The following is a 22,044-nucleotide window of genomic DNA, read 5'->3' on the forward strand; positions in this document are numbered from 1 at the left end:
TGTGAGGCGAACGTGATGACCACTACACCACGGAAACGGCGGATTGTTTTGCATTGGGCAATTGACCCTCTGCTCTTTGCAGATGATCTTGGTCTGACGGCTTCATCAGGAGTTGACTTTGATCACAATGAAAGAGTTTGAAGACATTTGTAAAGAGGTTGGGATGGAAGTCAGCTCCTACATACATGTACTAGGGCGTGGTTCTCAGCCAAGGAGTGGAGAAATTCTCAACGTTGGCCCGGAGTGATGTTCATCCCCAATAATACAGAATTATAGTGCATACCTCCTCTTAACCCCGGCCAGATACCTGCCAATTAAATATACTGAAGGAGTCCTCGTTAGTATAGTGGACAGTATCTCTGCTTGTCACGCAGAAGACCAGGGTTCGATTCCCTGACGGGGAGTTTCTTGTTAATAAGCCACGAATAAATCTGTTGGCTTCATCAGAGAGTTGAATTTTGCAGAAACTAGACGAGTGGTCTTTAATGACCAATCGAGAGAAGATTGTCCGCTGCAGAGTAAACCAAAAAAAACCCGATATTGTTTCCGCCCAGTTTCGAACTGGGGGCCTTCCGCGTGTGAGGCGAACGTGATGACCACTACACCACGGAAACGGCGGCTTGTTTAGCATTGGGCATATGGCCCTCTGCTCTTTGCAGATGATCTTGGTCTGACGGCTTCAACAGGAGTTGACTTTGATCACAATGAAAGAGTTTGAAGACATTTGTAAAGAGGTTGGGATGGAAGTCAGCTCCTACATACATGTACAAGGGCATGGTTCACAGCCAAGGAGTGGAGAAAAGCTCAACGTCAGCCTGGATTGTTTCCGCCCAGTTTCGAACTGGGGACCTTTCGCGTGTGAGGCGAACGTGATGAGCACTACACCACGGAAACGGCGGATTGTTTTGCATTGGGCAATTGACCCTCTGCTCTTTGCAGATGATCTTGGTCTGACGGCTTCATCAGGAGTTGACTTTGATCACAATGAAAGAGTTTGAAGACATTTGTAAAGAGGTTGGGATGGAAGTCAGCTCCTACATACATGTACTAGGGCGTGGTTCTCAGCCAAGGAGTGGAGAAATTCTCAACGTTGGCCCGGAGTGATGTTCATCCCCAATAATACAGAATTATAGTGCATACCTCCTCTTAACCCCGGCCAGATACCTGCCAATTAAATATACTCAAGGAGTCCTCGTTAGTATAGTGGACAGTATCTCTGCTTGTCACGCAGAAGACCAGGGTTCGATTCCCTGACGGGGAGTTTCTTGTTAATAAGCCACGAATAAATCTGTTGGCTTCATCAGAGAGTTGAATTTTGCAGAAACTAGACGAGTGGTCTTTAATGACCAATCGAGAGAAGATTGTCCGCTGCAGAGTAAACCAAAAAAAACCCGATATTGTTTCCGCCCAGTTTCGAAATGGGGACCTTTCGCATGTGAGGCAAACGTGTTTACCACTACACCACGGAAACGGCGGCTTGTTTGTCATTGGGCATATGGCCCTCTGCTCTTTGCAGATGATCTTGGTCTGACGGCTTCATCAGGAGTTGACTTTGATCACAATGAAAGAGTTTGAAGACATTTGTAAAGAGGTTGGGATGGAAGTCAGCTCCTACATACATGTACAAGGGCGTGGTTCACAGCCAAGGAGTGGAGAAAAGCTCAACGTCAGCCTGGAGTGTTTCCGCCCAGTTTCGAACTGGGGACCTTTCGCGTGTGAGGCGAACGTGATGACCACTACACCACGGAAACGGCGGCTTGTTTAGCATTGGGCATATGGCCCTCTGCTCTTTGCAGATGATCTTGGTCTGACGGCTTCAACAGGAGTTGACTTTGATCACAATGAAAGAGTTTGAAGACATTTGTAAAGAGGTTGGGATGGAAGTCAGCTCCTACATACATGTACTAGGGCGTGATTCTCAGCCAAGGAGTGGAGTAATTCTCAACGTTGGCCAGGAGTGATGTTCATCCCCAATAATACAGAATTATAGTGCATACCTCCTCTTAACCCCGGGCAGATACCTGCCAATTAAATATACTCAAGGAGTCCTCGTTAGTATAGTGGACAGTATCTCTGCTTGTCACGCAGAAGACCAGGGTTCGATTCCCTGACGGGGAGTTTCTTGTTAATAAGACACGAATAAATCTGTTGGCTTCATCAGAGAGTTGAATTTTTCAGAAACTAGACGAGTGGTCTTTAATGACCAATCGAGAGAAGATATTCCGCTGCAGAGTAAACCAAAAAAAACCCGATATTGTTTCCGCCCAGTTTCGAACTGGGGGCCTTCCGCGTGTGAGGCGAACGTGATGACCACTACACCACGGAAACGGCGGCTTGTTTAGCATTGGGCATATGGCCCTCTGCTCTTTGCAGATGATCTTGGTCTGACGGCTTCATCAGGAGTTGACTTTGATCACAATGAAAGAGTTTGAAGACATTTGTAAAGAGGTTGGGATGGAAGTCAGCTCCTACATACATGTACAAGGGCGTGGTTCACAGCCAAGGAGTGGAGAAAAGCTCAACGTCAGCCTGGAGTGTTTCCGCCCAGTTTCGAACTGGGGACCTTTCGCGTGTGAGGCGAACGTGATGACCACTACACCACGGAAACGGCGGCTTGTTTAGCATTGGGCATATGGCCCTCTGCTCTTTGCAGATGATCTTGGTCTGACGGCTTCATCAGGAGTTGACTTTGATCACAATGAAAGAGTTTGAAGACATTTGTAAAGAGGTTGGGATGGAAGTCAGCTCCTACATACATGTACAAGGGCATGGTTCACAGCCAAGGAGTGGAGAAAAGCTCAACGTCAGCCTGGAGTGATGTTCATCCCCAATAATACAGAATTATAGTGCATACCTCCTCTTAACCCCGGCCAGATACCTGCCAATTAAATATACTCAAGGAGTCCTCGTTAGTATAGTGGACAGTATCTCTGCTTGTCACGCAGAAGACCAGGGTTCGATTCCCTGACGGGGAGTTTCTTGTTAATAAGCCACGAATAAATCTGTTGGCTTCATCAGAGAGTTGAATTTTGCAGAAACTAGACGAGTGGTCTTTGATGACCAATCGAGAGAAGATATTCCGCTGCAGAGTAAACCAAAAAAAAACCGATATTGTTTCCGCCCAGTTTCGAACTGGGGACCTTTCGCGTGTGAGGCGAACGTGATGACCACTACACCACGGAAACGGCGGCTTGTTTGGCATTGGGCATATGGCCCTCTGCTCTTTGCAGATGATCTTGGTCTGACGGCTTCATCAGGAGTTGACTTTGATCACAATGAAAGAGTTTGAAGACATTTGTAAAGAGGTTGGGATGGAAGTCAGCTCCTACATACATGTACGAGACCGTGGTTCTCAGCCAAGGAGTGGAGAAATTCTCAACGTTGGCCCGGAGTGATGTTCATCCCCAATAATACAGAATTATAGTGCATACCTCCTCTTAACCCCGGCCAGATACCTGCCAATTAAATATACTCAAGGAGTCCTCGTTAGTATAGTGGACAGTATCTCTGCTTGTCACGCAGAAGACCAGGGTTCGATTCCCTGACGGGGAGCTTCTTGTTAATAAGCCACGAATAAATCTGTTGGCTTCATCAGAGAGTTGAATTTTGCAGAAACTAGACGAGTGGTCTTTAATGACCAATCGAGAGAAGATATTCCGCTGCAGAGTAAACCAAAAAAAAAACGATATTGTTTCCGCCCAGTTTCGAACTGGGGACCTTTCGCGTGTGAGGCGAACGTGATGACCACTACACCACGAAACGGCGGCTTGTTTGGCATTGGGCATATGGCCCTCTGCTCTTTGCAGATGATCTTGGTCTGACGGCTTCATCAGGAGTTGACTTTGATCACAATGAAAGAGTTTGAAGACATTTGTAAAGAGGTTGGGATGGAAGTCAGCTCCTACATACATGTACAAGGGCGTGGTTCTCAGCCAAGGAGTGGAGAAAAGCTCAACGTCAGCCTGGAGTGTTTCCGCCCAGTTTCGAACTGGGGACCTTTCGCGTGTGAGGCGAACGTGATGACCACTACACCACGGAAACGGCGGCTTGTTTTGCATTGGGCATATGGCCCTCTGCTCTTTGCAGATGATCTTGGTCTGACGGCTTCATCAGGAGTTGACTTTGATCACAATGAAAGAGTTTGAAGACATTTGTAAAGAGGTTGGGATGGAAGTCAGCTCCTACATACATGTACTAGGGCGTGATTCTCAGCCAAGGAGTGGAGTAATTCTCAACGTTGGCCAGGAGTGATGTTCATCCCCAATAATACAGAATTATAGTGCATACCTCCTCTTAACCCCGGGCAGATACCTGCCAATTAAATATACTCAAGGAGTCCTCGTTAGTATAGTGGACAGTATCTCTGCTTGTCACGCAGAAGACCAGGGTTCGATTCCCTGACGGGGAGTTTCTTGTTAATAAGACACGAATAAATCTGTTGGCTTCATCAGAGAGTTGAATTTTTCAGAAACTAGACGAGTGGTCTTTAATGACCAATCGAGAGAAGATATTCCGCTGCAGAGTAAACCAAAAAAAACCCGATATTGTTTCCGCCCAGTTTCGAACTGGGGGCCTTCCGCGTGTGAGGCGAACGTGATGACCACTACACCACGGAAACGGCGGCTTGTTTAGCATTGGGCATATGGCCCTCTGCTCTTTGCAGATGATCTTGGTCTGACGGCTTCATCAGGAGTTGACTTTGATCACAATGAAAGAGTTTGAAGACATTTGTAAAGAGGTTGGGATGGAAGTCAGCTCCTACATACATGTACAAGGGCGTGGTTCACAGCCAAGGAGTGGAGAAAAGCTCAACATCAGCCTGGAGTGTTTCCGCCCAGTTTCGAACTGGGGACCTTTCGCGTGTGAGGCGAACGTGATGACCACTACACCACGGAAACGGCGGCTTGTTTAGCATTGGGCATATGGCCCTCTGCTCTTTGCAGATGATCTTGGTCTGACGGCTTCATCAGGAGTTGACTTTGATCACAATGAAAGAGTTTGAAGACATTTGTAAAGAGGTTGGGATGGAAGTCAGCTCCTACATACATGTACAAGGGCATGGTTGACAGCCAAGGAGTGGAGAAAAGCTCAACGTCAGCCTGGATTGTTTCCGCCCAGTTTCGAACTGGGGACCTTTCGCGTGTGAGGCGAACGTGATGACCACTACACCACGGAAACGGCGGCTTGTTTTGCATTGGGCATATGGCCCTCTGCTCTTTGCAGATGATCTTGGTCTGACGGCTTCATCAGGAGTTGACTTTGATCACAATGAAAGAGTTTGAAGACATTTGTAAAGAGGTTGGGATGGAAGTCAGCTCCTACATACATGTACAAGACCGTGGTTCTCAGCCAAGGAGTGGAGAAATTCTCAACGTTGGCCCGGAGTGATGTTCATCCCCAATAATACAGAATTATAGTGCATACCTCCTCTTAACCCCGGCCAGATACCTGCCAATTAAATATACTCAAGGAGTCCTCGTTAGTATAGTGGACAGTATCTCTGCTTGTCACGCAGAAGACCAGGGTTCGATTCCCTGACGGGGAGTTTCTTGTTAATAAACCACGAATAAATCTGTTGGCTTCATCAGAGAGTTGAATTTTGCAGAAACTAGACGAGTGGTCTTTAATGACCAATCGAGAGAAGATATTCCGCTGCAGAGTAAACCAAAAAAAAACCGATATTGTTTCCGCCCAGTTTCGAACTGGGGACCTTTCGCGTGTGAGGCGAACGTGATGACCACTACACCACGGAAACGGCGGCTTGTTTGGCATTGGGCATATGGCCCTCTGCTCTTTGCAGATGATCTTGGTCTGACGGCTTCATCAGGAGTTGACTTTGATCACAATGAAAGAGTTTGAAGACATTTGTAAAGAGGTTGGGATGGAAGTCAGCTCCTACATACATGTACGAGACCGTGGTTCTCAGCCAAGGAGTGGAGAAATTCTCAACGTTGGCCCGGAGTGATGTTCATCCCCAATAATACAGAATTATAGTGCATACCTCCTCTTAACCCCGGCCAGATACCTGCCAATTAAATATACTCAAGGAGTCCTCGTTAGTATAGTGGACAGTATCTCTGCTTGTCACGCAGAAGACCAGGGTTCGATTCCCTGACGGGGAGCTTCTTGTTAATAAGCCACGAATAAATCTGTTGGCTTCATCAGAGAGTTGAATTTTGCAGAAACTAGACGAGTGGTCTTTAATGACCAATCGAGAGAAGATATTCCGCTGCAGAGTAAACCAAAAAAAAAACGATATTGTTTCCGCCCAGTTTCGAACTGGGGACCTTTCGCGTGTGAGGCGAACGTGATGACCACTACACCACGAAACAGCGGCTTGTTTGGCATTGGGCATATGGCCCTCTGCTCTTTGCAGATGATCTTGGTCTGACGGCTTCATCAGGAGTTGACTTTGATCACAATGAAAGAGTTTGAAGACATTTGTAAAGAGGTTGGGATTGAAGTCAGCTCCTACATACATGTACAAGGGCGTGGTTCTCAGCCAAGGAGTAGAGAAAAGCTCAACGTCAGCCTGGAGTGTTTCCGCCCAGTTTCGAACTGGGGACCTTTCGCGTGTGAGGCGAACGTGATGACCACTACACCACGGAAACGGCGGCTTGTTTTGCATTGGGCATATGGCCCTCTGCTCTTTGCAGATGATCTTGGTCTGACGGATTCATCAGGAGTTGACTTTGATCACAATGAAAGAGTTTGAAGACATTTGTAAAGAGGTTGGGATGGAAGTCAGCTCCTACATACATGTACTAGGGCGTGATTCTCAGCCAAGGAGTGGAGTAATTCTCAACGTTGGCCAGGAGTGATGTTCATCCCCAATAATACAGAATTATAGTGCATACCTCCTCTTAACCCCGGGCAGATACCTGCCAATTAAATATACTCAAGGAGTCCTCGTTAGTATAGTGGACAGTATCTCTGCTTGTCACGCAGAAGACCAGGGTTCGATTCCCTGACGGGGAGTTTCTTGTTAATAAGACACGAATAAATCTGTTGGCTTCATCAGAGAGTTGAATTTTGCAGAAACTAGACGAGTGGTCTTTAATGACCAATCGAGAGAAGATATTCCGCTGCAGAGTAAACCAAAAAAAACCCGATATTGTTTCCGCCCAGTTTCGAACTGGGGGCCTTCCGCGTGTGAGGCGAACGTGATGACCACTACACCACGGAAACGGCGGCTTGTTTAGCATTGGGCATATGGCCCTCTGCTCTTTGCAGATGATCTTGGTCTGACGGCTTCATCAGGAGTTGACTTTGATCACAATGAAAGAGTTTGAAGACATTTGTAAAGAGGTTGGGATGGAAGTCAGCTCCTACATACATGTACAAGGGCATGGTTCACAGCCAAGGAGTGGAGAAAAGCTCAACGTCAGCCTGGATTGTTTCCGCCCAGTTTCGAACTGGAGACCTTTCGCGTGTGAGGCGAACGTGATGACCACTACACCACGGAAACGGCGGCTTGTTTAGCATTGGGCATATGGCCCTCTGCTCTTTGCAGATGATCTTGGTCTGACGGCTTCATCAGGAGTTGACTTTGATCACAATGAAAGAGTTTGAAGACATTTGTAAAGAGGTTGGGATGGAAGTCAGCTCCTACATACATGTACAAGGGCATGGTTCACAGCCAAGGAGTGGAGAAAAGCTCAACGTCAGCCTGGATTGTTTCCGCCCAGTTTCGAACTGGGGACCTTTCGCGTGTGAGGCGAACGTGATGACCACTACACCACGGAAACGGCGGCTTGTTTTGCATTGGGCAATTGACCCTCTGCTCTTTGCAGATGATCTTGGTCTGACGGCTTCATCAGGAGTTGACTTTGATCACAATGAAAGAGTTTGAAGACATTTGTAAAGAGGTTGGGATGGAAGTCAGCTCCTACATACATGTACTAGGGCGTGGTTCTCAGCCAAGGAGTGGAGAAATTCTCAACGTTGGCCCGGAGTGATGTTCATCCCCAATAATACAGAATTATAGTGCATACCTCCTCTTAACCCCGGCCAGATACCTGCCAATTAAATATACTCAAGGAGTCCTCGTTAGTATAGTGGACAGTATCTCTGCTTGTCACGCAGAAGACCAGGGTTCGATTCCCTGACGGGGAGTTTCTTGTTAATAAGCCACGAATAAATCTGTTGGCTTCATCAGAGAGTTGAATTTTGCAGAAACTAGACGAGTGGTCTTTAATGACCAATCGAGAGAAGATTGTCCGCTGCAGAGTAAACCAAAAAAAACCCGATATTGTTTCCGCCCAGTTTCGAAATGGGGACCTTTCGCATGTGAGGCAAACGTGTTTACCACTACACCACGGAAACGGCGGCTTGTTTGTCATTGGGCATATGGCCCTCTGCTCTTTGCAGATGATCTTGGTCTGACGGCTTCATCAGGAGTTGACTTTGATCACAATGAAAGAGTTTGAAGACATTTGTAAAGAGGTTGGGATGGAAGTCAGCTCCTACATACATGTACAAGGGCGTGGTTCACAGCCAAGGAGTGGAGAAAAGCTCAACGTCAGCCTGGAGTGTTTCCGCCCAGTTTCGAACTGGGGACCTTTCGCGTGTGAGGCGAACGTGATGACCACTACACCACGGAAACGGCGGCTTGTTTAGCATTGGGCATATGGCCCTCTGCTCTTTGCAGATGATCTTGGTCTGACGGCTTCAACAGGAGTTGACTTTGATCACAATGAAAGAGTTTGAAGACATTTGTAAAGAGGTTGGGATGGAAGTCAGCTCCTACATACATGTACTAGGGCGTGATTCTCAGCCAAGGAGTGGAGTAATTCTCAACGTTGGCCAGGAGTGATGTTCATCCCCAATAATACAGAATTATAGTGCATACCTCCTCTTAACCCCGGGCAGATACCTGCCAATTAAATATACTCAAGGAGTCCTCGTTAGTATAGTGGACAGTATCTCTGCTTGTCACGCAGAAGACCAGGGTTCGATTCCCTGACGGGGAGTTTCTTGTTAATAAGACACGAATAAATCTGTTGGCTTCATCAGAGAGTTGAATTTTTCAGAAACTAGACGAGTGGTCTTTAATGACCAATCGAGAGAAGATATTCCGCTGCAGAGTAAACCAAAAAAAACCCGATATTGTTTCCGCCCAGTTTCGAACTGGGGGCCTTCCGCGTGTGAGGCGAACGTGATGACCACTACACCACGGAAACGGCGGCTTGTTTAGCATTGGGCATATGGCCCTCTGCTCTTTGCAGATGATCTTGGTCTGACGGCTTCATCAGGAGTTGACTTTGATCACAATGAAAGAGTTTGAAGACATTTGTAAAGAGGTTGGGATGGAAGTCAGCTCCTACATACATGTACAAGGGCGTGGTTCACAGCCAAGGAGTGGAGAAAAGCTCAACGTCAGCCTGGAGTGTTTCCGCCCAGTTTCGAACTGGGGACCTTTCGCGTGTGAGGCGAACGTGATGACCACTACACCACGGAAACGGCGGCTTGTTTAGCATTGGGCATATGGCCCTCTGCTCTTTGCAGATGATCTTGGTCTGACGGCTTCATCAGGAGTTGACTTTGATCACAATGAAAGAGTTTGAAGACATTTGTAAAGAGGTTGGGATGGAAGTCAGCTCCTACATACATGTACAAGGGCATGGTTCACAGCCAAGGAGTGGAGAAAAGCTCAACGTCAGCCTGGAGTGATGTTCATCCCCAATAATACAGAATTATAGTGCATACCTCCTCTTAACCCCGGCCAGATACCTGCCAATTAAATATACTCAAGGAGTCCTCGTTAGTATAGTGGACAGTATCTCTGCTTGTCACGCAGAAGACCAGGGTTCGATTCCCTGACGGGGAGTTTCTTGTTAATAAGCCACGAATAAATCTGTTGGCTTCATCAGAGAGTTGAATTTTGCAGAAACTAGACGAGTGGTCTTTGATGACCAATCGAGAGAAGATATTCCGCTGCAGAGTAAACCAAAAAAAAACCGATATTGTTTCCGCCCAGTTTCGAACTGGGGACCTTTCGCGTGTGAGGCGAACGTGATGACCACTACACCACGGAAACGGCGGCTTGTTTGGCATTGGGCATATGGCCCTCTGCTCTTTGCAGATGATCTTGGTCTGACGGCTTCATCAGGAGTTGACTTTGATCACAATGAAAGAGTTTGAAGACATTTGTAAAGAGGTTGGGATGGAAGTCAGCTCCTACATACATGTACGAGACCGTGGTTCTCAGCCAAGGAGTGGAGAAATTCTCAACGTTGGCCCGGAGTGATGTTCATCCCCAATAATACAGAATTATAGTGCATACCTCCTCTTAACCCCGGCCAGATACCTGCCAATTAAATATACTCAAGGAGTCCTCGTTAGTATAGTGGACAGTATCTCTGCTTGTCACGCAGAAGACCAGGGTTCGATTCCCTGACGGGGAGCTTCTTGTTAATAAGCCACGAATAAATCTGTTGGCTTCATCAGAGAGTTGAATTTTGCAGAAACTAGACGAGTGGTCTTTAATGACCAATCGAGAGAAGATATTCCGCTGCAGAGTAAACCAAAAAAAAAACGATATTGTTTCCGCCCAGTTTCGAACTGGGGACCTTTCGCGTGTGAGGCGAACGTGATGACCACTACACCACGAAACGGCGGCTTGTTTGGCATTGGGCATATGGCCCTCTGCTCTTTGCAGATGATCTTGGTCTGACGGCTTCATCAGGAGTTGACTTTGATCACAATGAAAGAGTTTGAAGACATTTGTAAAGAGGTTGGGATGGAAGTCAGCTCCTACATACATGTACAAGGGCGTGGTTCTCAGCCAAGGAGTGGAGAAAAGCTCAACGTCAGCCTGGAGTGTTTCCGCCCAGTTTCGAACTGGGGACCTTTCGCGTGTGAGGCGAACGTGATGACCACTACACCACGGAAACGGCGGCTTGTTTTGCATTGGGCATATGGCCCTCTGCTCTTTGCAGATGATCTTGGTCTGACGGCTTCATCAGGAGTTGACTTTGATCACAATGAAAGAGTTTGAAGACATTTGTAAAGAGGTTGGGATGGAAGTCAGCTCCTACATACATGTACTAGGGCGTGATTCTCAGCCAAGGAGTGGAGTAATTCTCAACGTTGGCCAGGAGTGATGTTCATCCCCAATAATACAGAATTATAGTGCATACCTCCTCTTAACCCCGGGCAGATACCTGCCAATTAAATATACTCAAGGAGTCCTCGTTAGTATAGTGGACAGTATCTCTGCTTGTCACGCAGAAGACCAGGGTTCGATTCCCTGACGGGGAGTTTCTTGTTAATAAGACACGAATAAATCTGTTGGCTTCATCAGAGAGTTGAATTTTTCAGAAACTAGACGAGTGGTCTTTAATGACCAATCGAGAGAAGATATTCCGCTGCAGAGTAAACCAAAAAAAACCCGATATTGTTTCCGCCCAGTTTCGAACTGGGGGCCTTCCGCGTGTGAGGCGAACGTGATGACCACTACACCACGGAAACGGCGGCTTGTTTAGCATTGGGCATATGGCCCTCTGCTCTTTGCAGATGATCTTGGTCTGACGGCTTCATCAGGAGTTGACTTTGATCACAATGAAAGAGTTTGAAGACATTTGTAAAGAGGTTGGGATGGAAGTCAGCTCCTACATACATGTACAAGGGCGTGGTTCACAGCCAAGGAGTGGAGAAAAGCTCAACATCAGCCTGGAGTGTTTCCGCCCAGTTTCGAACTGGGGACCTTTCGCGTGTGAGGCGAACGTGATGACCACTACACCACGGAAACGGCGGCTTGTTTAGCATTGGGCATATGGCCCTCTGCTCTTTGCAGATGATCTTGGTCTGACGGCTTCATCAGGAGTTGACTTTGATCACAATGAAAGAGTTTGAAGACATTTGTAAAGAGGTTGGGATGGAAGTCAGCTCCTACATACATGTACAAGGGCATGGTTGACAGCCAAGGAGTGGAGAAAAGCTCAACGTCAGCCTGGATTGTTTCCGCCCAGTTTCGAACTGGGGACCTTTCGCGTGTGAGGCGAACGTGATGACCACTACACCACGGAAACGGCGGCTTGTTTTGCATTGGGCATATGGCCCTCTGCTCTTTGCAGATGATCTTGGTCTGACGGCTTCATCAGGAGTTGACTTTGATCACAATGAAAGAGTTTGAAGACATTTGTAAAGAGGTTGGGATGGAAGTCAGCTCCTACATACATGTACAAGACCGTGGTTCTCAGCCAAGGAGTGGAGAAATTCTCAACGTTGGCCCGGAGTGATGTTCATCCCCAATAATACAGAATTATAGTGCATACCTCCTCTTAACCCCGGCCAGATACCTGCCAATTAAATATACTCAAGGAGTCCTCGTTAGTATAGTGGACAGTATCTCTGCTTGTCACGCAGAAGACCAGGGTTCGATTCCCTGACGGGGAGTTTCTTGTTAATAAACCACGAATAAATCTGTTGGCTTCATCAGAGAGTTGAATTTTGCAGAAACTAGACGAGTGGTCTTTAATGACCAATCGAGAGAAGATATTCCGCTGCAGAGTAAACCAAAAAAAAACCGATATTGTTTCCGCCCAGTTTCGAACTGGGGACCTTTCGCGTGTGAGGCGAACGTGATGACCACTACACCACGGAAACGGCGGCTTGTTTGGCATTGGGCATATGGCCCTCTGCTCTTTGCAGATGATCTTGGTCTGACGGCTTCATCAGGAGTTGACTTTGATCACAATGAAAGAGTTTGAAGACATTTGTAAAGAGGTTGGGATGGAAGTCAGCTCCTACATACATGTACGAGACCGTGGTTCTCAGCCAAGGAGTGGAGAAATTCTCAACGTTGGCCCGGAGTGATGTTCATCCCCAATAATACAGAATTATAGTGCATACCTCCTCTTAACCCCGGCCAGATACCTGCCAATTAAATATACTCAAGGAGTCCTCGTTAGTATAGTGGACAGTATCTCTGCTTGTCACGCAGAAGACCAGGGTTCGATTCCCTGACGGGGAGCTTCTTGTTAATAAGCCACGAATAAATCTGTTGGCTTCATCAGAGAGTTGAATTTTGCAGAAACTAGACGAGTGGTCTTTAATGACCAATCGAGAGAAGATATTCCGCTGCAGAGTAAACCAAAAAAAAAACGATATTGTTTCCGCCCAGTTTCGAACTGGGGACCTTTCGCGTGTGAGGCGAACGTGATGACCACTACACCACGAAACAGCGGCTTGTTTGGCATTGGGCATATGGCCCTCTGCTCTTTGCAGATGATCTTGGTCTGACGGCTTCATCAGGAGTTGACTTTGATCACAATGAAAGAGTTTGAAGACATTTGTAAAGAGGTTGGGATTGAAGTCAGCTCCTACATACATGTACAAGGGCGTGGTTCTCAGCCAAGGAGTAGAGAAAAGCTCAACGTCAGCCTGGAGTGTTTCCGCCCAGTTTCGAACTGGGGACCTTTCGCGTGTGAGGCGAACGTGATGACCACTACACCACGGAAACGGCGGCTTGTTTTGCATTGGGCATATGGCCCTCTGCTCTTTGCAGATGATCTTGGTCTGACGGATTCATCAGGAGTTGACTTTGATCACAATGAAAGAGTTTGAAGACATTTGTAAAGAGGTTGGGATGGAAGTCAGCTCCTACATACATGTACTAGGGCGTGATTCTCAGCCAAGGAGTGGAGTAATTCTCAACGTTGGCCAGGAGTGATGTTCATCCCCAATAATACAGAATTATAGTGCATACCTCCTCTTAACCCCGGGCAGATACCTGCCAATTAAATATACTCAAGGAGTCCTCGTTAGTATAGTGGACAGTATCTCTGCTTGTCACGCAGAAGACCAGGGTTCGATTCCCTGACGGGGAGTTTCTTGTTAATAAGACACGAATAAATCTGTTGGCTTCATCAGAGAGTTGAATTTTGCAGAAACTAGACGAGTGGTCTTTAATGACCAATCGAGAGAAGATATTCCGCTGCAGAGTAAACCAAAAAAAACCCGATATTGTTTCCGCCCAGTTTCGAACTGGGGGCCTTCCGCGTGTGAGGCGAACGTGATGACCACTACACCACGGAAACGGCGGCTTGTTTAGCATTGGGCATATGGCCCTCTGCTCTTTGCAGATGATCTTGGTCTGACGGCTTCATCAGGAGTTGACTTTGATCACAATGAAAGAGTTTGAAGACATTTGTAAAGAGGTTGGGATGGAAGTCAGCTCCTACATACATGTACAAGGGCATGGTTCACAGCCAAGGAGTGGAGAAAAGCTCAACGTCAGCCTGGATTGTTTCCGCCCAGTTTCGAACTGGAGACCTTTCGCGTGTGAGGCGAACGTGATGACCACTACACCACGGAAACGGCGGCTTGTTTAGCATTGGGCATATGGCCCTCTGCTCTTTGCAGATGATCTTGGTCTGACGGCTTCATCAGGAGTTGACTTTGATCACAATGAAAGAGTTTGAAGACATTTGTAAAGAAGTTGGGATGGAAGTCAGCTCCTACATACATGTACAAGGGCATGGTTCACAGCCAAGGAGTGGAGAAAAGCTCAACGTCAGCCTGGATTGTTTCCGCCCAGTTTCGAACTGGGGACCTTTCGCGTGTGAGGCGAACGTGATGACCACTACACCACGGAAACGGCGGCTTGTTTTGCATTGGGCATATGGCCCTCTGCTCTTTGCAGATGATCTTGGTCTGACGGCTTCATCAGGAGTTGACTTTGATCACAATGAAAGAGTTTGAAGACATTTGTAAAGAGGTTGGGATGGAAGTCAGCTCCTACATACATGTACGAGACCGTGGTTCTCAGCCAAGGAGTGGAGAAATTCTCAACGTTGGCCCGGAGTGATGTTCATCCCCAATAATACAGAATTATAGTGCATACATCCTCTTAACCCCGGCCAGATACCTGCCAATTAAATATACTCAAGGAGTCCTCGTTAGTATAGTGGACAGTATCTCTGCTTGTCACGCAGAAGACCAGGGTTCGATTCCCTGACGGGGAGTTTCTTGTTAATAAGCCACGAATAAATCTGTTGGCTTCATCAGAGAGTTGAATTTTGCAGAAACTAGACGAGTGGTCTTTAATGACCAATCGAGAGAAGATATTCCGCTGCAGAGTAAACCAAAAAAAACCCGATATTGTTTCCGCCCAGTTTCGAACTGGGGGCCTTCCGCGTGTGAGGCGAACGTGATGACCACTACACCACGGAAACGGCGGCTTGTTTAGCATTGGGCATATGGCCCTCTGCTCTTTGCAGATGATCTTGGTCTGACGGCTTCATCAGGAGTTGACTTTGATCACAATGAAAGAGTTTGAAGACATTTGTAAAGAGGTTGGGATGGAAGTCAGCTCCTACATACATGTACAAGGGCGTGGTTCACAGCCAAGGAGTGGAGAAAAGCTCAACATCAGCCTGGAGTGTTTCCGCCCAGTTTCGAACTGGGGACCTTTCGCGTGTGAGGCGAACGTGATGACCACTACACCACGGAAACGGCGGCTTGTTTTGCATTGGGCATATGGCCCTCTGCTCTTTGCAGATGATCTTGGTCTGACGGATTCATCAGGAGTTGACTTTGATCACAATGAAAGAGTTTGAAGACATTTGTAAAGAGGTTGGGATGGAAGTCAGCTCCTACATACATGTACTAGGGCGTGATTCTCAGCCAAGGAGTGGAGTAATTCTCAACGTTGGCCAGGAGTGATGTTCATCCCCAATAATACAGAATTATAGTGCATACCTCCTCTTAACCCCGGGCAGATACCTGCCAATTAAATATACTCAAGGAGTCCTCGTTAGTATAGTGGACAGTATCTCTGCTTGTCACGCAGAAGACCAGGGTTCGATTCCCTGACGGGGAGTTTCTTGTTAATAAGACACGAATAAATCTGTTGGCTTCATCAGAGAGTTGAATTTTGCAGAAACTAGACGAGTGGTCTTTAATGACCAATCGAGAGAAGATATTCCGCTGCAGAGTAAACCAAAAAAAACCCGATATTGTTTCCGCCCAGTTTCGAACTGGGGGCCTTCCGCGTGTGAGGCGAACGTGATGACCACTACACCACGGAAACGGCGGCTTGTTTAGCATTGGGCATATGGCCCTCTGCTCTTTGCAGATGATCTTGGTCTGACGGCTTCATCAGGAGTTGACTTTGATCACAATGAAAGAGTTTGAAGACATTTGTAAAGAGGTTGGGATGGAAGTCAGCTCCTACATACATGTACAAGGGCATGGTTCACAGCCAAGGAGTGGAGAAAAGCTCAACGTCAGCCTGGATTGTTTCCGCCCAGTTTCGAACTGGGGACCTTTCGCGTGTGAGGCGAACGTGATGAGCACTACACCACGGAAACGGCGGATTGTTTTGCATTGGGCAATTGACCCTCTGCTCTTTGCAGATGATCTTGGTCTGACGGCTTCATCAGGAGTTGACTTTGATCACAATGAAAGAGTTTGAAGACATTTGTAAAGAGGTTGGGATGGAAGTCAGCTCCTACATACATGTACTAGGGCGTGGTTCTCAGCCAAGGAGTGGAGAAATTCTCAACGTTGGCCCGGAGTGATGTTCATCCCCAATAATACAGAATTATAGTGCATACCTCCTCTTAACCCCGGCCAGATACCTGCCAATTAAATATACTCAAGGAGTCCTCGTTAGTATAGTGGACAGTATCTCTGCTTGTCACGCAGAAGACCAGGGTTCGATTCCCTGACGGGGAGTTTCTTGTTAATAAGCCACGAATAAATCTGTTGGCTTCATCAGAGAGTTGAATTTTGCAGAAACTAGACGAGTGGTCTTTAATGACCAATCGAGAGAAGATTGTCCGCTGCAGAGTAAACCAAAAAAAACCCGATATTGTTTCCGCCCAGTTTCGAAATGGGGACCTTTCGCATGTGAGGCAAACGTGTTTACCACTACACCACGGAAACGGCGGCTTGTTTGTCATTGGGCATATGGCCCTCTGCTCTTTGCAGATGATCTTGGTCTGACGGCTTCATCAGGAGTTGACTTTGATCACAATGAAAGAGTTTGAAGACATTTGTAAAGAGGTTGGGATGGAAGTCAGCTCCTACATACATGTACAAGGGCGTGGTTCACAGCCAAGGAGTGGAGAAAAGCTCAACGTCAGCCTGGAGTGTTTCCGCCCAGTTTCGAACTGGGGACCTTTCGCGTGTGAGGCGAACGTGATGACCACTACACCACGGAAACGGCGGCTTGTTTAGCATTGGGCATATGGCCCTCTGCTCTTTGCAGATGATCTTGGTCTGACGGCTTCAACAGGAGTTGACTTTGATCACAATGAAAGAGTTTGAAGACATTTGTAAAGAGGTTGGGATGGAAGTCAGCTCCTACATACATGTACTAGGGCGTGATTCTCAGCCAAGGAGTGGAGTAATTCTCAACGTTGGCCAGGAGTGATGTTCATCCCCAATAATACAGAATTATAGTGCATACCTCCTCTTAACCCCGGGCAGATACCTGCCAATTAAATATACTCAAGGAGTCCTCGTTAGTATAGTGGACAGTATCTCTGCTTGTCACGCAGAAGACCAGGGTTCGATTCCCTGACGGGGAGTTTCTTGTTAATAAGACACGAATAAATCTGTTGGCTTCATCAGAGAGTTGAATTTTTCAGAAACTAGACGAGTGGTCTTTAATGACCAATCGAGAGAAGATATTCCGCTGCAGAGTAAACCAAAAAAAACCCGATATTGTTTCCGCCCAGTTTCGAACTGGGGGCCTTCCGCGTGTGAGGCGAACGTGATGACCACTACACCACGGAAACGGCGGCTTGTTTAGCATTGGGCATATGGCCCTCTGCTCTTTGCAGATGATCTTGGTCTGACGGCTTCATCAGGAGTTGACTTTGATCACAATGAAAGAGTTTGAAGACATTTGTAAAGAGGTTGGGATGGAAGTCAGCTCCTACATACATGTACAAGGGCGTGGTTCACAGCCAAGGAGTGGAGAAAAGCTCAACGTCAGCCTGGAGTGTTTCCGCCCAGTTTCGAACTGGGGACCTTTCGCGTGTGAGGCGAACGTGATGACCACTACACCACGGAAACGGCGGCTTGTTTAGCATTGGGCATATGGCCCTCTGCTCTTTGCAGATGATCTTGGTCTGACGGCTTCATCAGGAGTTGACTTTGATCACAATGAAAGAGTTTGAAGACATTTGTAAAGAGGTTGGGATGGAAGTCAGCTCCTACATACATGTACAAGGGCATGGTTCACAGCCAAGGAGTGGAGAAAAGCTCAACGTCAGCCTGGAGTGATGTTCATCCCCAATAATACAGAATTATAGTGCATACCTCCTCTTAACCCCGGCCAGATACCTGCCAATTAAATATACTCAAGGAGTCCTCGTTAGTATAGTGGACAGTATCTCTGCTTGTCACGCAGAAGACCAGGGTTCGATTCCCTGACGGGGAGTTTCTTGTTAATAAGCCACGAATAAATCTGTTGGCTTCATCAGAGAGTTGAATTTTGCAGAAACTAGACGAGTGGTCTTTGATGACCAATCGAGAGAAGATATTCCGCTGCAGAGTAAACCAAAAAAAAACCGATATTGTTTCCGCCCAGTTTCGAACTGGGGACCTTTCGCGTGTGAGGCGAACGTGATGACCACTACACCACGGAAACGGCGGCTTGTTTGGCATTGGGCATATGGCCCTCTGCTCTTTGCAGATGATCTTGGTCTGACGGCTTCATCAGGAGTTGACTTTGATCACAATGAAAGAGTTTGAAGACATTTGTAAAGAGGTTGGGATGGAAGTCAGCTCCTACATACATGTACGAGACCGTGGTTCTCAGCCAAGGAGTGGAGAAATTCTCAACGTTGGCCCGGAGTGATGTTCATCCCCAATAATACAGAATTATAGTGCATACCTCCTCTTAACCCCGGCCAGATACCTGCCAATTAAATATACTCAAGGAGTCCTCGTTAGTATAGTGGACAGTATCTCTGCTTGTCACGCAGAAGACCAGGGTTCGATTCCCTGACGGGGAGCTTCTTGTTAATAAGCCACGAATAAATCTGTTGGCTTCATCAGAGAGTTGAATTTTGCAGAAACTAGACGAGTGGTCTTTAATGACCAATCGAGAGAAGATATTCCGCTGCAGAGTAAACCAAAAAAAAAACGATATTGTTTCCGCCCAGTTTCGAACTGGGGACCTTTCGCGTGTGAGGCGAACGTGATGACCACTACACCACGAAACGGCGGCTTGTTTGGCATTGGGCATATGGCCCTCTGCTCTTTGCAGATGATCTTGGTCTGACGGCTTCATCAGGAGTTGACTTTGATCACAATGAAAGAGTTTGAAGACATTTGTAAAGAGGTTGGGATGGAAGTCAGCTCCTACATACATGTACAAGGGCGTGGTTCTCAGCCAAGGAGTGGAGAAAAGCTCAACGTCAGCCTGGAGTGTTTCCGCCCAGTTTCGAACTGGGGACCTTTCGCGTGTGAGGCGAACGTGATGACCACTACACCACGGAAACGGCGGCTTGTTTTGCATTGGGCATATGGCCCTCTGCTCTTTGCAGATGATCTTGGTCTGACGGCTTCATCAGGAGTTGACTTTGATCACAATGAAAGAGTTTGAAGACATTTGTAAAGAGGTTGGGATGGAAGTCAGCTCCTACATACATGTACTAGGGCGTGATTCTCAGCCAAGGAGTGGAGTAATTCTCAACGTTGGCCAGGAGTGATGTTCATCCCCAATAATACAGAATTATAGTGCATACCTCCTCTTAACCCCGGGCAGATACCTGCCAATTAAATATACTCAAGGAGTCCTCGTTAGTATAGTGGACAGTATCTCTGCTTGTCACGCAGAAGACCAGGGTTCGATTCCCTGACGGGGAGTTTCTTGTTAATAAGACACGAATAAATCTGTTGGCTTCATCAGAGAGTTGAATTTTTCAGAAACTAGACGAGTGGTCTTTAATGACCAATCGAGAGAAGATATTCCGCTGCAGAGTAAACCAAAAAAAACCCGATATTGTTTCCGCCCAGTTTCGAACTGGGGGCCTTCCGCGTGTGAGGCGAACGTGATGACCACTACACCACGGAAACGGCGGCTTGTTTAGCATTGGGCATATGGCCCTCTGCTCTTTGCAGATGATCTTGGTCTGACGGCTTCATCAGGAGTTGACTTTGATCACAATGAAAGAGTTTGAAGACATTTGTAAAGAGGTTGGGATGGAAGTCAGCTCCTACATACATGTACAAGGGCGTGGTTCACAGCCAAGGAGTGGAGAAAAGCTCAACATCAGCCTGGAGTGTTTCCGCCCAGTTTCGAACTGGGGACCTTTCGCGTGTGAGGCGAACGTGATGACCACTACACCACGGAAACGGCGGCTTGTTTAGCATTGGGCATATGGCCCTCTGCTCTTTGCAGATGATCTTGGTCTGACGGCTTCATCAGGAGTTGACTTTGATCACAATGAAAGAGTTTGAAGACATTTGTAAAGAGGTTGGGATGGAAGTCAGCTCCTACATACATGTACAAGGGCATGGTTGACAGCCAAGGAGTGGAGAAAAGCTCAACGTCAGCCTGGATTGTTTCCGCCCAGTTTCGAACTGGGGACCTTTCGCGTGTGAGGCGAACGTGATGACCACTACACCACGGAAACGGCGGCTTGTTTTGCATTGGGCATATGGCCCTCTGCTCTTTGCAGATGATCTTGGTCTGACGGCTTCATCAGGAGTTGACTTTGATCACAATGAAAGAGTTTGAAGACATTTGTAAAGAGGTTGGGATGGAAGTCAGCTCCTACATACATGTACAAGACCGTGGTTCTCAGCCAAGGAGTGGAGAAATTCTCAACGTTGGCCCGGAGTGATGTTCATCCCCAATAATACAGAATTATAGTGCATACCTCCTCTTAACCCCGGCCAGATACCTGCCAATTAAATATACTCAAGGAGTCCTCGTTAGTATAGTGGACAGTATCTCTGCTTGTCACGCAGAAGACCAGGGTTCGATTCCCTGACGGGGAGTTTCTTGTTAATAAGCCACGAATAAATCTGTTGGCTTCATCAGAGAGTTGAATTTTGCAGAAACTAGACGAGTGGTCTTTAATGACCAATCGAGAGAAGATATTCCGCTGCAGAGTAAACCAAAAAAAAACCGATATTGTTTCCGCCCAGTTTCGAACTGGGGACCTTTCGCGTGTGAGGCGAACGTGATGACCACTACACCACGGAAACGGCGGCTTGTTTGGCATTGGGCATATGGCCCTCTGCTCTTTGCAGATGATCTTGGTCTGACGGCTTCATCAGGAGTTGACTTTGATCACAATGAAAGAGTTTGAAGACATTTGTAAAGAGGTTGGGATGGAAGTCAGCTCCTACATACATGTACGAGACCGTGGTTCTCAGCCAAGGAGTGGAGAAATTCTCAACGTTGGCCCGGAGTGATGTTCATCCCCAATAATACAGAATTATAGTGCATACCTCCTCTTAACCCCGGCCAGATACCTGCCAATTAAATATACTCAAGGAGTCCTCGTTAGTATAGTGGACAGTATCTCTGCTTGTCACGCAGAAGACCAGGGTTCGATTCCCTGACGGGGAGCTTCTTGTTAATAAGCCACGAATAAATCTGTTGGCTTCATCAGAGAGTTGAATTTTGCAGAAACTAGACGAGTGGTCTTTAATGACCAATCGAGAGAAGATATTCCGCTGCAGAGTAAACCAAAAAAAAAACGATATTGTTTCCGCCCAGTTTCGAACTGGGGACCTTTCGCGTGTGAGGCGAACGTGATGACCACTACACCACGAAACAGCGGCTTGTTTGGCATTGGGCATATGGCCCTCTGCTCTTTGCAGATGATCTTGGTCTGACGGCTTCATCAGGAGTTGACTTTGATCACAATGAAAGAGTTTGAAGACATTTGTAAAGAGGTTGGGATTGAAGTCAGCTCCTACATACATGTACAAGGGCGTGGTTCTCAGCCAAGGAGTGGAGAAAAGCTCAACGTCAGCCTGGAGTGTTTCCGCCCAGTTTCGAACTGGGGACCTTTCGCGTGTGAGGCGAACGTGATGACCACTACACCACGGAAACGGCGGCTTGTT

At 47.2% G+C, this 22,044-nt stretch overlaps 26 non-coding genes across 26 annotated transcripts; all 26 read left to right on the top strand.

Annotated features, from left to right (window-relative positions):
* Window positions 1–332: 332 nt before the first annotated feature.
* On the top strand, window positions 333–404 carry trnad-guc (transfer RNA aspartic acid (anticodon GUC)). Its single transcript has one exon. It is a non-coding gene; the product is annotated as a tRNA-Asp (tRNA).
* A 785-nt stretch (window positions 405–1,189) lies between these two features.
* trnad-guc (transfer RNA aspartic acid (anticodon GUC)) lies at window positions 1,190–1,261 on the top strand. The gene has a single exon. It is a non-coding gene; the product is annotated as a tRNA-Asp (tRNA).
* Window positions 1,262–2,046: 785 nt separating this feature from the next.
* Window positions 2,047–2,118, top strand: trnad-guc (transfer RNA aspartic acid (anticodon GUC)). Its single transcript has one exon. It is a non-coding gene; the product is annotated as a tRNA-Asp (tRNA).
* Window positions 2,119–2,903: 785 nt separating this feature from the next.
* trnad-guc (transfer RNA aspartic acid (anticodon GUC)) lies at window positions 2,904–2,975 on the top strand. The gene has a single exon. It is a non-coding gene; the product is annotated as a tRNA-Asp (tRNA).
* Window positions 2,976–3,480: 505 nt separating this feature from the next.
* On the top strand, window positions 3,481–3,552 carry trnad-guc (transfer RNA aspartic acid (anticodon GUC)). The gene has a single exon. It is a non-coding gene; the product is annotated as a tRNA-Asp (tRNA).
* A 784-nt stretch (window positions 3,553–4,336) lies between these two features.
* Window positions 4,337–4,408, top strand: trnad-guc (transfer RNA aspartic acid (anticodon GUC)). The gene has a single exon. It is a non-coding gene; the product is annotated as a tRNA-Asp (tRNA).
* A 1,065-nt stretch (window positions 4,409–5,473) lies between these two features.
* Window positions 5,474–5,545, top strand: trnad-guc (transfer RNA aspartic acid (anticodon GUC)). The gene has a single exon. It is a non-coding gene; the product is annotated as a tRNA-Asp (tRNA).
* A 505-nt stretch (window positions 5,546–6,050) lies between these two features.
* trnad-guc (transfer RNA aspartic acid (anticodon GUC)) lies at window positions 6,051–6,122 on the top strand. The gene has a single exon. It is a non-coding gene; the product is annotated as a tRNA-Asp (tRNA).
* A 784-nt stretch (window positions 6,123–6,906) lies between these two features.
* On the top strand, window positions 6,907–6,978 carry trnad-guc (transfer RNA aspartic acid (anticodon GUC)). Its single transcript has one exon. It is a non-coding gene; the product is annotated as a tRNA-Asp (tRNA).
* A 1,065-nt stretch (window positions 6,979–8,043) lies between these two features.
* trnad-guc (transfer RNA aspartic acid (anticodon GUC)) lies at window positions 8,044–8,115 on the top strand. The gene has a single exon. It is a non-coding gene; the product is annotated as a tRNA-Asp (tRNA).
* Window positions 8,116–8,900: 785 nt separating this feature from the next.
* On the top strand, window positions 8,901–8,972 carry trnad-guc (transfer RNA aspartic acid (anticodon GUC)). The gene has a single exon. It is a non-coding gene; the product is annotated as a tRNA-Asp (tRNA).
* Window positions 8,973–9,757: 785 nt separating this feature from the next.
* On the top strand, window positions 9,758–9,829 carry trnad-guc (transfer RNA aspartic acid (anticodon GUC)). The gene has a single exon. It is a non-coding gene; the product is annotated as a tRNA-Asp (tRNA).
* Window positions 9,830–10,334: 505 nt separating this feature from the next.
* Window positions 10,335–10,406, top strand: trnad-guc (transfer RNA aspartic acid (anticodon GUC)). Its single transcript has one exon. It is a non-coding gene; the product is annotated as a tRNA-Asp (tRNA).
* A 784-nt stretch (window positions 10,407–11,190) lies between these two features.
* On the top strand, window positions 11,191–11,262 carry trnad-guc (transfer RNA aspartic acid (anticodon GUC)). Its single transcript has one exon. It is a non-coding gene; the product is annotated as a tRNA-Asp (tRNA).
* A 1,065-nt stretch (window positions 11,263–12,327) lies between these two features.
* Window positions 12,328–12,399, top strand: trnad-guc (transfer RNA aspartic acid (anticodon GUC)). The gene has a single exon. It is a non-coding gene; the product is annotated as a tRNA-Asp (tRNA).
* Window positions 12,400–12,904: 505 nt separating this feature from the next.
* trnad-guc (transfer RNA aspartic acid (anticodon GUC)) lies at window positions 12,905–12,976 on the top strand. The gene has a single exon. It is a non-coding gene; the product is annotated as a tRNA-Asp (tRNA).
* Window positions 12,977–13,760: 784 nt separating this feature from the next.
* trnad-guc (transfer RNA aspartic acid (anticodon GUC)) lies at window positions 13,761–13,832 on the top strand. Its single transcript has one exon. It is a non-coding gene; the product is annotated as a tRNA-Asp (tRNA).
* Window positions 13,833–14,897: 1,065 nt separating this feature from the next.
* trnad-guc (transfer RNA aspartic acid (anticodon GUC)) lies at window positions 14,898–14,969 on the top strand. The gene has a single exon. It is a non-coding gene; the product is annotated as a tRNA-Asp (tRNA).
* A 785-nt stretch (window positions 14,970–15,754) lies between these two features.
* Window positions 15,755–15,826, top strand: trnad-guc (transfer RNA aspartic acid (anticodon GUC)). The gene has a single exon. It is a non-coding gene; the product is annotated as a tRNA-Asp (tRNA).
* A 785-nt stretch (window positions 15,827–16,611) lies between these two features.
* trnad-guc (transfer RNA aspartic acid (anticodon GUC)) lies at window positions 16,612–16,683 on the top strand. Its single transcript has one exon. It is a non-coding gene; the product is annotated as a tRNA-Asp (tRNA).
* Window positions 16,684–17,468: 785 nt separating this feature from the next.
* Window positions 17,469–17,540, top strand: trnad-guc (transfer RNA aspartic acid (anticodon GUC)). The gene has a single exon. It is a non-coding gene; the product is annotated as a tRNA-Asp (tRNA).
* Window positions 17,541–18,325: 785 nt separating this feature from the next.
* Window positions 18,326–18,397, top strand: trnad-guc (transfer RNA aspartic acid (anticodon GUC)). The gene has a single exon. It is a non-coding gene; the product is annotated as a tRNA-Asp (tRNA).
* Window positions 18,398–18,902: 505 nt separating this feature from the next.
* Window positions 18,903–18,974, top strand: trnad-guc (transfer RNA aspartic acid (anticodon GUC)). Its single transcript has one exon. It is a non-coding gene; the product is annotated as a tRNA-Asp (tRNA).
* Window positions 18,975–19,758: 784 nt separating this feature from the next.
* On the top strand, window positions 19,759–19,830 carry trnad-guc (transfer RNA aspartic acid (anticodon GUC)). Its single transcript has one exon. It is a non-coding gene; the product is annotated as a tRNA-Asp (tRNA).
* A 1,065-nt stretch (window positions 19,831–20,895) lies between these two features.
* Window positions 20,896–20,967, top strand: trnad-guc (transfer RNA aspartic acid (anticodon GUC)). The gene has a single exon. It is a non-coding gene; the product is annotated as a tRNA-Asp (tRNA).
* A 505-nt stretch (window positions 20,968–21,472) lies between these two features.
* trnad-guc (transfer RNA aspartic acid (anticodon GUC)) lies at window positions 21,473–21,544 on the top strand. Its single transcript has one exon. It is a non-coding gene; the product is annotated as a tRNA-Asp (tRNA).
* Window positions 21,545–22,044: the final 500 nt, after the last annotated feature.

The sequence above is a fragment of the Pungitius pungitius genome, unplaced genomic scaffold (genome assembly GCF_949316345.1).
Source record: "Pungitius pungitius unplaced genomic scaffold, fPunPun2.1 scaffold_25, whole genome shotgun sequence".
NCBI classification, from domain to species: Eukaryota; Metazoa; Chordata; class Actinopteri; order Perciformes; family Gasterosteidae; genus Pungitius; species Pungitius pungitius.